Here is a 14,014-nt window from a genome sequence, read left to right as displayed (position 1 = left end):
GTGTCCTTCTATGATGCCTCTGTAAATCCAGTGAACCCTTTCCTCTCCAAATTGGTTTTGGTCATGATCTCGATCACAGCAACAGAAACCAGACTAGGGCAGTACCCTGGGGGTTTCCAAGGATATCAAGATCCATACTGGTACCAAAGCGCCTTTATGAAACAGATGGGGCAGGATGTGACCCAGCCTACAGTGGAGGCTGGCAGGTCCCCTCAACAGACCTAGGGGTGCTCAGGTCTCCTGCACCCAGTGCTGTGGGTAGTAGAGGTGAATGCAATCCCAACACTGGGGTGAGAGGGCAATCACAGGGGCTTTCTGCCAGTTGCCAGAGTGGCGATTGGGAGCTCCAGGTACAGTAAGAGGCCATGTCTGAACGACAGGCTTCAGGTTCCACGAAGGGAGGCAGCTCAGGTTGGCTCACCTACTGTGGGCTCAGACAGTGGTCCCCTCCTACCAGGCGGACTTCATCAGCCCGAGATGAGGCTGGACTCCCAAGGCAAAGGCCCAAGGATGCCATGGGGTGCAGAGAAAGGGGAGAGCTGGAAAAGGAGAGCCTCTCCATTTATTTCAGAACAAAGGAAGTAGGGCTAGGCTCCTGTCGCCTCCCAATTACCTGCCTCTCAGGATGACAGGAAATAGCGTCTTAAATAGCCATTTCCTAGCTTTGAAGCTAATGAAAGAAAGCTCTGAAATAAATGAGTGAAAGAGCTTGCTAGAAGGCCCGCAGAGGAGCCGGATGAACCCCTTCTGGCCATGGCAGCCTTCTACCCCTGGGTCTGGGTGTCTTTTATTCTTATCAGACAAGGTTGGGAGTCTCCCAGAGACACAAGGCTTGAGTCACCAGAGACGTTTTACAGAGTTCAGATGAAAACAAGGAACAGTCTGGAACAGTGGTTCTCAACCTGTGGGTGGCAAGTCCTTGAGATCTGTGCATATCGGGTATTTATATTATGTTTCTCAACTGTAGCAAAATTACAGTTATGAAGTAGCAATGAAATAATTTTATGGTTGGGGGTCACCACAACATGAGGAACTGTATTAAAGGGTCGCAACATTAGGAAGGTAGAAAACTTCTGGTCTTGGGTTTATGATTTCCTGCAGAAATCTCTACCAATGGCTTGGCTCATTAGCCCAACCAGGAGCTGTCCAGGTGCTGATCGGACAGCTCCCCTCTGCTCCCTTCTGCTGAAGTTTCTTTCTGGCCCCCTGCCTAGTCTGCTCCACCCAGAGCCTGTATTTGAAGCGATTCCTTATAACTTCCTCTGTAATCAAAATCGAGAGACATCTTCATTTTGTGAATGGGCTCCCCTGACCTTGAAACTGTTTTAGAAGCAATAATCTAGTTACCAAGGGGACGACGCAGGAGAGCAGAAGTTGAACAGCTGGTCTTGAGCGAGCAGGGAACACAGCCCTGGAGAACATGGAGAGCAGCCATGCTGGCAATGAGCGCGCGCTGCTGTGGCAGCCACCAGGTGGGAATGCAGGCGGCAATGTCATCACCCGGGTTCCACAGGATGCTGCCTTGAGAATAAGGGAGAGCATGTTCCTGTGCAAGAAAAGAAATCACTTCTTTGCCTGCTGGGCCTGGAGCTGCAACACAGGGCTGGGCCGCTGGAAGGAGCATGGAAAACAGCTCAGGCTGATAGAAAATGGAGGGATGTGACTGGGTCTGAAAGAACAGGGGCAGGGGAGATTATACTAAGGTCTCTGTAGAACACAGGTCATGCCTGGTCCAGAAGAGTTAAGTATGGGAGGAAAGGGGAGCCACTTACAGGGCAGACTCCACAGGCAAAAAGGAACTGGTGAGCAATACAGCACAGCCTTACCTTCTAGGTTCTCGTCTGCCTCCCCCCATCACCTCCCCCTGCCCCTCCCTCTCCTCCTCCTTTCCCTCCCCTTCCCCTCCTCCTTCCTCTTCCTCTTCCTCTTCTTCCTCCTCATCTTCTTCCTCCTCCTCTTCTTCCTCCTCCTCTTTTTCTCCTCCTTCTCCTTCTCCTTCTCCTTCTCTTTTTCCTTCTTCTTCTTCATGAGGCTCCTGGAGTTCAGGAAGGCCCCAAATTTACTACATGCCCAAGGATGACCTCGAACTCCTGAACTGAGCTTCCTGCCTCCACTTCCTACATGGTTGGATTATTGGTATTCACCACGATATCTGATTTGTGTGCTTTTAGAAACCAAACTCAGGACTGTGCTTACCTGTCAAGCACTCTACCCCTGTGCCATATCACCAGCCCTGGCTCTTTGCTTCTTGAAGCCTACTATTCCTTAAGCCCTGTGGCCAGTCACCCCATCATCCTGGCATCCCCTGCTTCCCCAGCCTGAGCTGTATGGTTCAGAACACACCGTGGCTGTGCTGGTATGATCAGCTCCTAGGACCTGGGGCCTTGTCTCTGAGAGCAGCCTGAAGATTGTGGTTTTGTGCTCTCCTCTTCAGCACATGATATGCCCATGCACACAGGGTGTGAACTTGCCATTTTCCTTTGGGCATTGGCATCTGGCTGTCTCTGGGGAAAAATTACTTCTTTAAATGCTCAGCGCCCTATAGGAAGTGATGGTGTCTGAGCTGGTAGCCTTGTCTTTAGAATCAACTATGCTAACACAGAGAACACAGTGAGAGTGATTGCCTTGAGTAGTGAAGGGATTCATACAATATCATCAATCACTCCTCCAAGGGGACAGCTCCTCCCTGCCCTCCTACTCCCACCTCCCTTGGGCCATCTTCCCTCTCTCCATCTCCACAGACATAGATGACACACCTATGTGTCCCCAAGTCACCCAGATATAAGCCTGACAGAAAAGTGCCAATCCCCTCTGTCCTTGATACCAAAAAGGTGTCACCGCCACCCACTGACAGGTTCACATCTCCACTGCCCGCCACTGTGACGCGGAGTTTGGGTTCCCAGTCCATCTCGTCATTGCTCACCATGCAGCAATCAAGCTCACAAGGGAAGGCAGGGGCACCAGGAAACTCTGTGTCGTTTAACAACCAGCTTGCCTTTTGCCCATGGTGTGTGTCTATCAAAAGTCATCCAGGGAGTTCTACTGCTCACTATCACACTCAAGAGCTCAGGTGACAGAAGACATCATGTCACCTGTCTCCATGATCCCAAAGGCAGAGAGAACTGGCTGACAGAGCAGACACCTGAAAGTGACATCCGTCACCACCTCCCATCCTCTAGGACCAGGAGGAGGCTGTCAGGAAGCCCCACCCCTGCCCAGGACATAACCGGGCATCTTCTTCCACAAGCTTGCAGAGCTCTCTGGGCAAAGCCGACATGCACGTGCAGTGTGTGGCAGGGCACTCCTAATTAAGACCTAACTAGCGTGTGGAGCCTCAGATTCGCTCAACTCAGCTGTGGATTCAGAGAAAGCTTGTGTTTCCTGAATCTCCTCGCCCAACAGGGAGTGCATGAATTATTGAAAGGATCAGGAAAAAAAAAAGCGAACCGGGGAGGGAGATCTGCTCCATTATTCATCAGGCCAGGAGTCCCCAAGTCCCCAAGCACAGCTGCTGGCTTTCACACCTACACCGTTTTCCCATTATGTCAACGGGAGTGTTTCCAGCCCCGCTGTATTGGCAGCCTCTGAGCAGACTTCCTCTCCTGCCATTCGAGGCCTGTCCTCATCTGCAGCCAACCCTGCAGAGCTGTAGTGAGGATGGAAGCTCCGCTTAGAGCTGAACGCCTTCCTTTCCCTCCCCGGCCCCAGCCCAGGGGGTCTTCCATCCAGAGAGCAAGACTCCTTTGAAAACCAGAAGGGCTTTAAATCCCACCCTGCCCCGCCCCACCCGCCCACTGCTGTCTGTGTCTGCAGTTGTAGCATCCATGCTAGCCACGCCCATCCAAGCCCAGCCCATTTGCATTTCAAATCTGGGTGACATTTTCTACTCTCTGACTCTGGTCCATGCTGGCCACTCCCTCGGCTCCAAACTCCCACTCAGACCTCTCTGCCTTACTACTGAAATGCTCTTCTTCCTGCACGTCCAGATCTCAAGGCCAGGAAAGTAACTTTCACGTAGACCATGTCAGGTGCTACACCTCTTTACCCACAAGGTCTCAGAAGCCTCCCAGTGGCCCAGAAAGTTCAAGATTCTCACCAGTTCTGGCTGCACAGTGAGGAGGGAGCCTGTGCAAAACGTGACAGAGCATCTCAGCCAAAATGATTAATTACATTGTGGGAAAGATTATCGACCCATATACCGAACACAGCCTTCCCAAGAAAGAGTTGTACAACCACCCAAGTCATACCCTGCTTACAAAGGAGCAAGGCTCCGAGAGGTTACAGACTTTGTCTGAGGTCACACAACTGGCTAGGTGGCTGATCCAGGTTGAAGACCTCATTCCAGCAAACCCACATCCTTTCTTGCACAACCACCTAAGTCTTGGGGCACACTGCCTTGGGCAGGACTGGGAGGGAAGCCACGAGCATCCCTGGAAATGCCCTTTGTAAAGAGTTTCAAAAGAAAAAGGGAAAGTTGAGCATGGTGGTGCATGCCTTTAATCCCAGCACAGAGGCAGGTGGATTTCTGTGAGTTTGATGTCTGTCTGGTCTCACTATGTAGCCCCGGTGATCCTGGCACTCACTGTGTAGACCAGGCTGGCCTCAGTTCTTCTTTGTCTTTCATGGCACAGATACACAACACCTATAGTGTAACTTGTCTAGCAGCTATCTCCTTAGCAGCTTTAGTCTCATGAGACATTTGTCCAACTTTTAGACAGTCATTCAACAAACACAGCCCCACCCCCACCCCCACCCCACACACGCACCTGCTGTGTGCCAAGCCTTCTGTCTAAGCTCACAGTATAGTCAAGGAGAGTGCCAATCAACTCATCATTGCCACACTGATGACTCTTAGGCCCAGAAGAGGAGGAGAAATGAATCCTTAGACCACAGGAAGAACCAATAGTATGCAGTGCCATTTATATATGGCAGTGTCCACCCATGGTGTCTGGATCAAACAACCTTAGCCACAAAGGGCTTCAGTACAAGTGATGCCTTATAGTCTGGGGTAAATATGCTCACCGCTGATGTCTGACCACTGACCACTGGGCAGAGGAAACAGCTGAGTTAGTAAAATGGTAGCAAACACTTGCAGTCCAGACACTGGGGAGCAACAACAGGAGAATCCCTGGGGCTCGATGGCCACACACACACACACACACACACACACACACACACACACACGAACACTCCTCATCTTGTCCCACTTCATTGCCTGAAGGAACTTGACAAGAGAGTCAAGTTCCTGGAAGACCCCTGAGGCCAGGCTGCCCAAGCCCACCTCCCTGGGGGCATGCATGTGTCCAGCTTGCAGCAAATGCTACTGTGGGCAAAGTTCAAAAACGTATAGACAAAGATACCAGCTGCCATTTCAGACACGAAGGTGGGAAAGCCAGAGAGAGTGAGCCCTTGTGCTGCCCCAGCCAGTCTGCTCCAGCTGAACCAGCATTGCTCCAGCTGCAAATTGTTCAGGGCTTCATAAGCCTGTGAAATTAAGTTTGATGGCCCCGTGAAAACCCTGCATTCCAGTTAACAATTTAGAGGAGGAAGAAATGCTTAATGCCAGAGCCAGGGAGCTATGAGCTACTGATGTCGTTCTGTGGTGTGCCTTCAGGAACACCCTTGGGTCTGAGCCTCCCCGTTGGCATCTGTGAAATGGGAGTGTTGTGAGGGACAAATGACCTGGGACCTGAAAAGCGCTTTGACGAGTGCCTGGCCCTCAGAACTCAATAAACAACTGGCTGTTGCCAGAATATTCTCTCCATCATCGACTGCAGCAGCCAGCACGGGAAGTTGAGTCTGACTCAAGGCAGGTAGGTGTTCTTAGTTTGGAAAGCCTCCCTTCTCGTACAACAACCCCCAAAGTCTTCACCTACGGTCTCCACAGGAATGCTTCCCCACCCAAGGTTTCTCCTCTCGGTGGAAGACAGCATCCTTTAGCCCCAAAGCCCACCCGCAACTGACTGCATAGGAAGGTAGGCCCCGCCCAGACCCCGCCCCAGACCCCGCCTTCTTCCAGTACAGTGCTCCAGCGGCGGCCACCCGCACGGTAGCTGGCGCAGAGCAGCTCCAGCGGACCGGACGGGGCGGGCGTCCGGCAGGCAGCGCGGTACCTTCCACCCAGAGCAGCCCGCAAGGAACCTTACAGGCAAGTCTGGGATCGTGGCCGTGAGGTAAGCGCAAAGATGAGCAGGAGGGATAGACACACGCCTTGTCGGGGGTCCAGGAAGCGATGATCTCTGGTGGTGCCAACCGCTACTGTGTCAGGCTGGCCTCCTTACTGAGTAGCCAGGGGCAGGGTGGGGCGCTCTCCTCTCTCTCTCTCTCTCTCTCTCTCTCTCTCTCTCTCTGTGTGTGTGTGTGTGTGTGTGTGTGTGTGTGTGTGTGTGTGTGTGTGTGTTCAGGGCTTGAGGATCATGACTCCCCTCTTTGCTGGTGTTTCTGAGCAACTTGCCCACTCCAAAGCCAAAGCCACACTTTCCCCCACAGAGTTGAATGGGACTGGAAGAACTGACCTGGATGCGGGATAGTAAAGCCCTCTGCCACCTGTTGAGCTGGGCTGTGGGTCTCTGAGGGCCAGCCTCCCCTAGGCTGTCAGCCAGCGTCTGTGATTGGACTCACTTCCCAGCGGTCTCACCCACCCGCAAGTTAGCTGTCCATCATAGGACATCTAGTCTGCTTTTATTGCTTTCCTCCTGTCTGCCCTAGCTGACAGGAGGACGCTCGGGAGGGATAGTAGGAGAAAGGGGCTTTGCCAAAAGCTCCGGGATTGATAAAGATCCGTGGTGGAACAGCATAAGACATGGGGATCTCCTTTATGCTTTGAGTGAAATACCAACTACCAAAGCACCCTATATTTTCCCCCAGAAACTCTAAACTGCCCCATGTAATGACTTGATCTCTTTACCGGAATCCTATCTTGGCAACTGATCAAACTGCAGCATATGAGCAGTGTTAACGTGAAATCAAATCTTGGGGCTGAAGGGAGATTTAAAAAACATACCAGGTACCTAAGTGAGAACTCCTGTGGTTTCTGAGGGAGTCCTATCTCCAGGCTGGTCCTCACGGTGCTTAGAAATGGCTAGCTTTCTGTTTGGTCTTGCCACACAGAAGGGAAGAATCCCAACCATTCCCAGGTTGGAGGCATCAGGGACCTGGGAGAGGGACCTGAAAGAGGGCTTGGGGAACGTGATAGCTGAGCTGTTCCCACACAGCTGGAAGGGGCTGGCTTTAGTTTGTGATAGAAAACATGGGCTCTAACCTCAGTCGCTCACCCTCTGACAGTGTAACATTGGCTAATCCACAGAACCTCTTGGAGGTTCCATTTCCTCCTCTTGTAAAGCTGGGCTGTCAGTTGTGAGAACAAAGTAAGATCACAAATGACAGTATTCATTTGAAGAAATGTCCAGGACTGCCTCGGCTTCCTCAGACACTAGGCTTGAGGATGGTGGCCACGTACTGAGGAAGCACAATTAGTTCTCGGAGAGGGAGAATGCACTGGGAGTGTTAGAGCTTGAGAGAGCTCTGGTGGAGTTTAGATTCCCAGAGGATGAAGGAACTGTAACTATGGAGTCATGACTCTAGGGGGAGCTATCATTGCCACCCCCCAGACCCTGCACCCCTCAAGCTTTGGATAGATATTTTTTGCAGACTCCTGGGTCATTGCCAGCTGGTTCTTCACTGTGTGCCTGTCTGTCATCCCATCCCTGAGTTTAGTGGCGGTCTTACCAGCTGGCAGAACTGGGGACAACTGTGTGTGATTTTAGTTGCACTGGTAAAACCCCTTGTCATCAAATATCCACTTCTCCTGGAGTGTAGCCGCCTGGGGTCTAATATTCTACTGTGAGAGATTTAGTCCTTTGGTCCCCTGCCTTGCAACCTGTGTCAGCCACTAAACCTTCACAACAATGACTTGTTTAGAGACTTTCAGGACCTTTATGAAAAGGGGGTAAGGACAGAAGAGCAGAAAGGGAGGCAAATGGGGGTGCAGGAGAGAAAAGATGGGACTTTACCAACTGTACAGTCCCCAGAAACAGACGAAGTACCCTGAGAGGGAGGCAGGCCGGGAAGGCAGATGGCAAGTGATGGGCAGGGAAGGGCTGAACCTCAGTCGTGATCCTGTGGGGACAGGAAGAGGGTGCCTACTAAGGAAGCCTGTGCTGGACAACTGACTGGGAGTGAGCTGCAGGGCCCTGTGAGAGGCAAAGAAACACCAAAGCAAAGCATCATCCAGCCACTCCGCCGCTCTTCCCCACCCCCACTGTCAGCCATACATTGTGTTTGGAGCCTAGGCTGTGGCTGTAGCTGTTTACACACACAAACACACATATACACTCCACACACACCACACATACCACACACACACACACACCACACAAACACACACACAAACACATCACACACACCACACATACACACTACACACCACATACACACACACACCACACATACACACCACACACCACATACACACACACACCACACATACACACCACACACCACACATACCACACACACACACACACCACACAAACACACACACCACACAAACACACACACACCACACATACACATCACACACACCACACATACACACCACACACCACATACACACACACCACACATACACACCACACACCACACATACCACACACACACAACACACAACACACATATCATACACACCACACACACACACCACACACACACATAAACACACACCACACCCACCCACCACACATACACACATACACCATACATACACACCCACCACACACACCACACACATACACACACACAAACACCATACAACACATACACACACACCACACATACACACACACCATACTACACATACACACCACACACCACATACACACACACACCACACATACACACCACACACCACACATACCACACACACACAACACACAACACACATATCATACACACCGCACATACACACCACACACACACCACACATACACACACACACACACACACACACACACACACACACACACACGCACCCTGCCCCTCGTGTCACCTCTCTTGAGAGAAGCAGAAACAGTCGTTCACCCACCCCTGACATGGCTCCTGGACTGATGGAGGCTGGAGGAACAAGGGATTTTACTGGAGTCAGCATGAATGGCTTGTGGGGTCCTGTGGCTCTCAGTGTAGGTCATGCTGGAGAACTCGGGGAAGTCCCTGCTGAGAAAGCCTGTGGGCCAGCCTCACTGGGGGAGGGGTGGATGAGCATCACTTAGATCTGTGGAAACCACTGCCACTGTTGTCCTGGCATGTGATAATCCAAAGAAGAGTGTTTGCAGCCCATTCTAGTGGGCCAGAGGGCAGGGTCACAACCAGAAAGAAGACACAATGAGCCACTAATATGTCTTTATGGTCTTGCATTCCCAATAGACATCTTTTTGTTTGTTTGTTTGTTTGTTTGTTTGTTTTATTCTGTTGTTTTTGTTTTTCTAATAAAGCCCCAGCTCTCATGTACCATAGGCTAGCCTCAAACTATCCATGTAGGAGGATGACTTCAAACTCCTTATCTTGGCTCTGCCTCTCAAGTACTGGGATATACCACCACGTCTGCTTTATGCAGTGCTGGGGACCAAGCTCAGGGTCTTACATAAGGCAGGCAAGCACTTTCCCAACTGATCTGAGCTACAGCCCCAGCCCAAGGGACAATCACTCTTATATATAATGTTGATGGCATTATATATAATATCATTGTTCTTCCATAATGAGCACCCAGGGGGCTTATGCCAACCACTGAGCTAAGCGACAGGGGTGCTGTGGTATGCTTGGCTTTGGGGGGAATGGGTATTCTTGTGTTTGGTGACAAGCAGGCTGACCTGTGTATTGCAGAATGTCCCCAGTCTCCAGCACCTACATACCAGTAGCACTCATCCATCTACACACCTGCCTGTCCTCAGACATTTGCCTGATATTCCCCCGGGGAGCAAGGCAGCCTGATGTTGAGAATCATTGGGGATCTAGCTAAGAATAAACTAGGAGGAGGAAAAAAACAGTCCTGCTCCCTCAGGAGCAGCGTTATGCGAAAGCAGCAAAAAAGCAGTCAGCTGCATGGTAGAAGTGCTGGCAAGAGGGTGGGGTGAGAGGCTGAAGAGTGTGGGTGGGGTGGGCGGCCATTTCTAAAGGAGACTCAGCAGAGGCACGCCTGAGTAGGTGACATTTCAGCAGAGAGGGGAAGTGAGGGGAGAGAGCAAAGTGTGCAGAAATCTGGGGACCCACCCGCCAATCAGTGGGGGGAAAAGCTTAGGGGGGCGGTGGCTAGGGCTGGGTGGAGTGGATAGGGGTAGGGACAGGTTGCTGGAGTCTGATGATTTAACACCCCCTACACACACACACACACACACACACACACACACACACACACACACACAGAGGACTTTGCGTTTTCACACTGAGCGCTCACAGCCTGCTGGGTGCCGATGTACAGACGTACGCCATCTTGACTGCCTTTAGCTGACATTGAAAGAGGTAAGTACTACTTCTTTACTTGGTTTTTCGATTGTGAAGAGTAAGGTACAGAATGGCAGAAAACATGGAGATGTAAAGGACAGCCCACACTCTTGTCTCCTGCCAAAGGGCACTCTGAGGCTGTGCAGTTTTGAGTTTTCTAGCCCCAGCTCTAGCCCTTTACTAAAATATCTCCCAGTGTCTATGTTTTCTCTGAGGATGGTGACCCCCACACACATACACACACATGCACACGTTGGTGTCTTTGGGAATAGTGTTGATCTTTAGCGCTCATATGTCTCACGCCTGTAACCAGTAACTACGAAGTAAGTGGTCCCTCTGCTCCTAGACATCATCTCTTTGACTTTGTATGTATTCACTGAACTGGACCCAGGCTATCTGCTGAGGCTGGCCTGAGGCTGGACTTGAAATGGAATGTTCCACAATTGAGCAGAATTGCTGAGACCATCTCCCTCCCTAAAACTCTCTTGCCCCATGCAGAAGTCAGAGTCTCAATTAGTCCAAGGCAGGCAGGCCCTTATTTATTGATCAAGCAGTATATATGAGAAGTCAGGTCTTTCTTAAAAATAGAGGTTTAAAAATAGCCCAGAACTGGGAAAGAGGAAGCAGCTCACGGTGACTACAAAGGAATGACCTCCTTGGTGACTGCCACTATGAAACCCTTGATGCTTTTCCTTGCCCAAGGATCACAGTAGATGGGTGCTGCTGGCGCCTGGAAGAAAGTCATCTGCCAGCCTAAGTGAGGGGCATCCAAGCTAATGAGGGACCCTGTACCAGGAACTCACATCCTATGGACATGAGGAATATCCTTGGCTTGAGTGGAAAAGCCTGGCTTATAAAGTTGTCTGTACAGATACAGCCTCCCTCCCAGGGATGGACTGTGTGTGAGCATGGATCCCTAGGGGTTCAGCCTCAGCAGAGGGAGACTGGCAAGCCAGCCCTGAAGGTCTGGACAGACACTGGACACAGACACAAAGCTTTATCTTGCTTCTCTGAGTCTCGGGGTTCATATCCCTTGACCTCCTGAGATACTGGTCCCAACCTCAGCAGATAGCCTGGGTCCAGTTCAATGAATACATACAAAGTCAAAGAGATGATGTCTAGGAGCAGAGGGACCACTTACTTCGTAGTTACTGGTTACAGGCGTGAGACATATGAGCGCTAAAGATCAAACACTATTCCCAAAGACACCAACGTGTGCATGTGTGTGTAAGTGTGTGGGGGTCACCATCCTCAGAGAAAACATAGACACTGGGAGATATTTTAGTAAAGGGCTAGAGCTGGGGCTAGAAAACTCAAAACTGCACAGCCTCAGAGTGCCCTTTGGCGGGAGACAGAGTGTCCTTTGGCGGGAGCATCCTGGGAGGTGACAGCAGTTATGGAGCCTGGTAAGTGTCCCTCCTGCTCAGCCTTTGGCAATGTAACTTGCTTGCTGCCATGTCTGTGGATCACTGAGAACGAAGACCAGTTAGTCATGATCCCCTCCCCACCATCTCTGCAGTGGACACATAGACATGTGGCCTGAAGTTCAACCCCTCTGTGTGCCTTGAGTCACTTGACCTCCCTGAGCCCCCGTTTCTCTAATTCTGAAATGGAGTGGCGAGCAGTCACTACTGTGGTGATGAGTTCAAGTTAAATTGAGATCCCTGATACACCCGTACCCACTCACCTTCCCAGTTCTGTGGGCATGGAGCTCTGCCCGCCCTCAACATGATGTCTATACCCAGCTTGGCAGAAGTTAGGCTACCATGTTGGTAACCCTGGTCCTAAAGCCACCATCTGCCAAGACCTGGGCACAATGGTGACAACAATGGCAAATTCTGCTCTGGGTTCCCGATGTTAGTGCTCTTTCTGACCTTGTCTAGCTGCAGATGAATTTGTGAGGCTGTTACCATGAGTCCTGTGTGCATGTGTGTGCATGTGTGTATGAGAAAGACTCTATGTGTGCAGGGTATGCATGTATGTGCAGATGCATGTGTACAGTTGTACAAAGGCATGTGGAGGCTGAAAGACAACCTCAGGGGTTGTTCTTCAGGGACGATCTACCTTTCTTTTTCTAGTTTTTATTTTTAGGCAGGTTTTCTCACTGGCCTAATGCTCACCAAATAGACTAGGCTGATAGTTAGCAAACCTCAGAGATCTGCCCATCTCTATGTCACCGGTTTGGGAATTACAAGTGTATACCACCATGCCTGGATTTTAAAATGTGGGTTTGAAGGATTGAACAAGCAAACCAAGCTATTTCCTAAACCTCCATGAGCCAGATCTTATAAAAGAAGAAACCAAGAACCATTAACTAATTTCAAGTCATCTAGCTGCTTTATGAACCAATGAATATAACCAAAACATCTAACCTAGGGGTAGATTCTTATAAAAATTGTCTTCTTTTTATCTGAAATGAAACCTCCAGATGGCCTTGAGATGCAAGAGACTCAGCCAAGTGTCACCTCCTCAAAAAAGTCTTCCAAGATAGTCCTATCTGGGGCTTTGTGTGCCTTGAGGACATTGTTGGTGCATGGTAGGACCCAGCTTCCCCCAGTGCTGTCCCTCCCTTGAGACCAAGAGCACCAAACAGGATTTCCATATATCTTGGCCTAATAGCAGCCACTCTAGTATCATAGAAACCCATGCATATTGTGGCTCTGCCAATGCCCAAGACACTTGTGTGCTCAAGTCTAATCATGCACCTCCGGAGCTCAGTGTCCAGTGCCTTTTAGCAGGTTCAATCTCTGGGGTCTTGTCCTCAGCTGGCAGAGGTACCAGAGGCAATAGGTCTCTTGATCTGCAGGAGGCCTGCCCCTCTTGCTGCCTGGGGCTGCAGGGCCATGTGACTGTCAGGGCAAAGTTCTCAGCTTGAGCAATGATGTAAAGGGGCCAGGGCAACTGAGGGGCTGCTTTGGGCCTCACCTTTTGGTGAACACTTTACTTAGCTTCTAGTCTCTCACTCCTAGCTCCTGCCCCCTTTCTATTGCTTGTTTATACACACTTGTAGTATGTACCTCTAAACTGATATAAATCCTGCCCTTTCAAAGAAATACATTCAATTGTGTGGGCGGGTGCGTGTGTGTGTGTGTGTGTAAGTACATACGTACATATATATGTATGTAATCTTCCTCAGTAATTCTGCTCATTAGTCACTGAGGCAGAGTTCTGAACCCAAAGCTTGCATATCAGGCTGCTCTAGTGTGCCAACCCTCTGTCTCTACATGCTGAGCACTGGAATTACACATGGCTGCCACTCTTCCTGGCTTTTATGTGGATTCTGGAGATCCAAGCTCAGGTCCTCACACTGGCACAGTGGGTGCTTCACCTGATAACCCATCTTGCCAGCCTTTGCCATTTTAAATGTCCAGTCCAGTGGCATTTCATGATCCAATGTGACAAAGCCTGCTGTGATCCCCAGAACAGCATCACCCTAAATGGAGATGCACCCCAGTAACCGCCCTCCCGGTACCCCCTTTCCCCTGAGATTCTGTCATCTGCCACACTGCTTCCTATCCCT

At 50.5% G+C, this 14,014-nt stretch overlaps 1 protein-coding gene across 1 annotated transcript in view; it reads left to right on the top strand.

The window, feature by feature from the left end:
• Positions 1–6,058: 6,058 nt before the first annotated feature.
• Positions 6,059–14,014, top strand: part of Cacng5 (calcium voltage-gated channel auxiliary subunit gamma 5) — a 42,276-nt gene continuing 34,320 nt past the window's right edge. Inside the window, exon 1 of the mRNA XM_087569532.1 lies at positions 6,059–6,173. The gene's annotated coding sequence lies outside the window, so the exon portion shown is untranslated. The remainder of the gene's footprint in view (positions 6,174–14,014) is intronic.

This window comes from Rattus norvegicus, chromosome 10 (genome assembly GCF_021556685.1).
Source record: "Rattus norvegicus strain SHRSP/BbbUtx chromosome 10, alternate assembly SHRSP_T2T, whole genome shotgun sequence".
In the NCBI taxonomy this organism is placed as follows: domain Eukaryota; kingdom Metazoa; phylum Chordata; class Mammalia; order Rodentia; family Muridae; genus Rattus; species Rattus norvegicus.
This window is presented reverse-complemented; position numbering and strand designations above follow the sequence as displayed.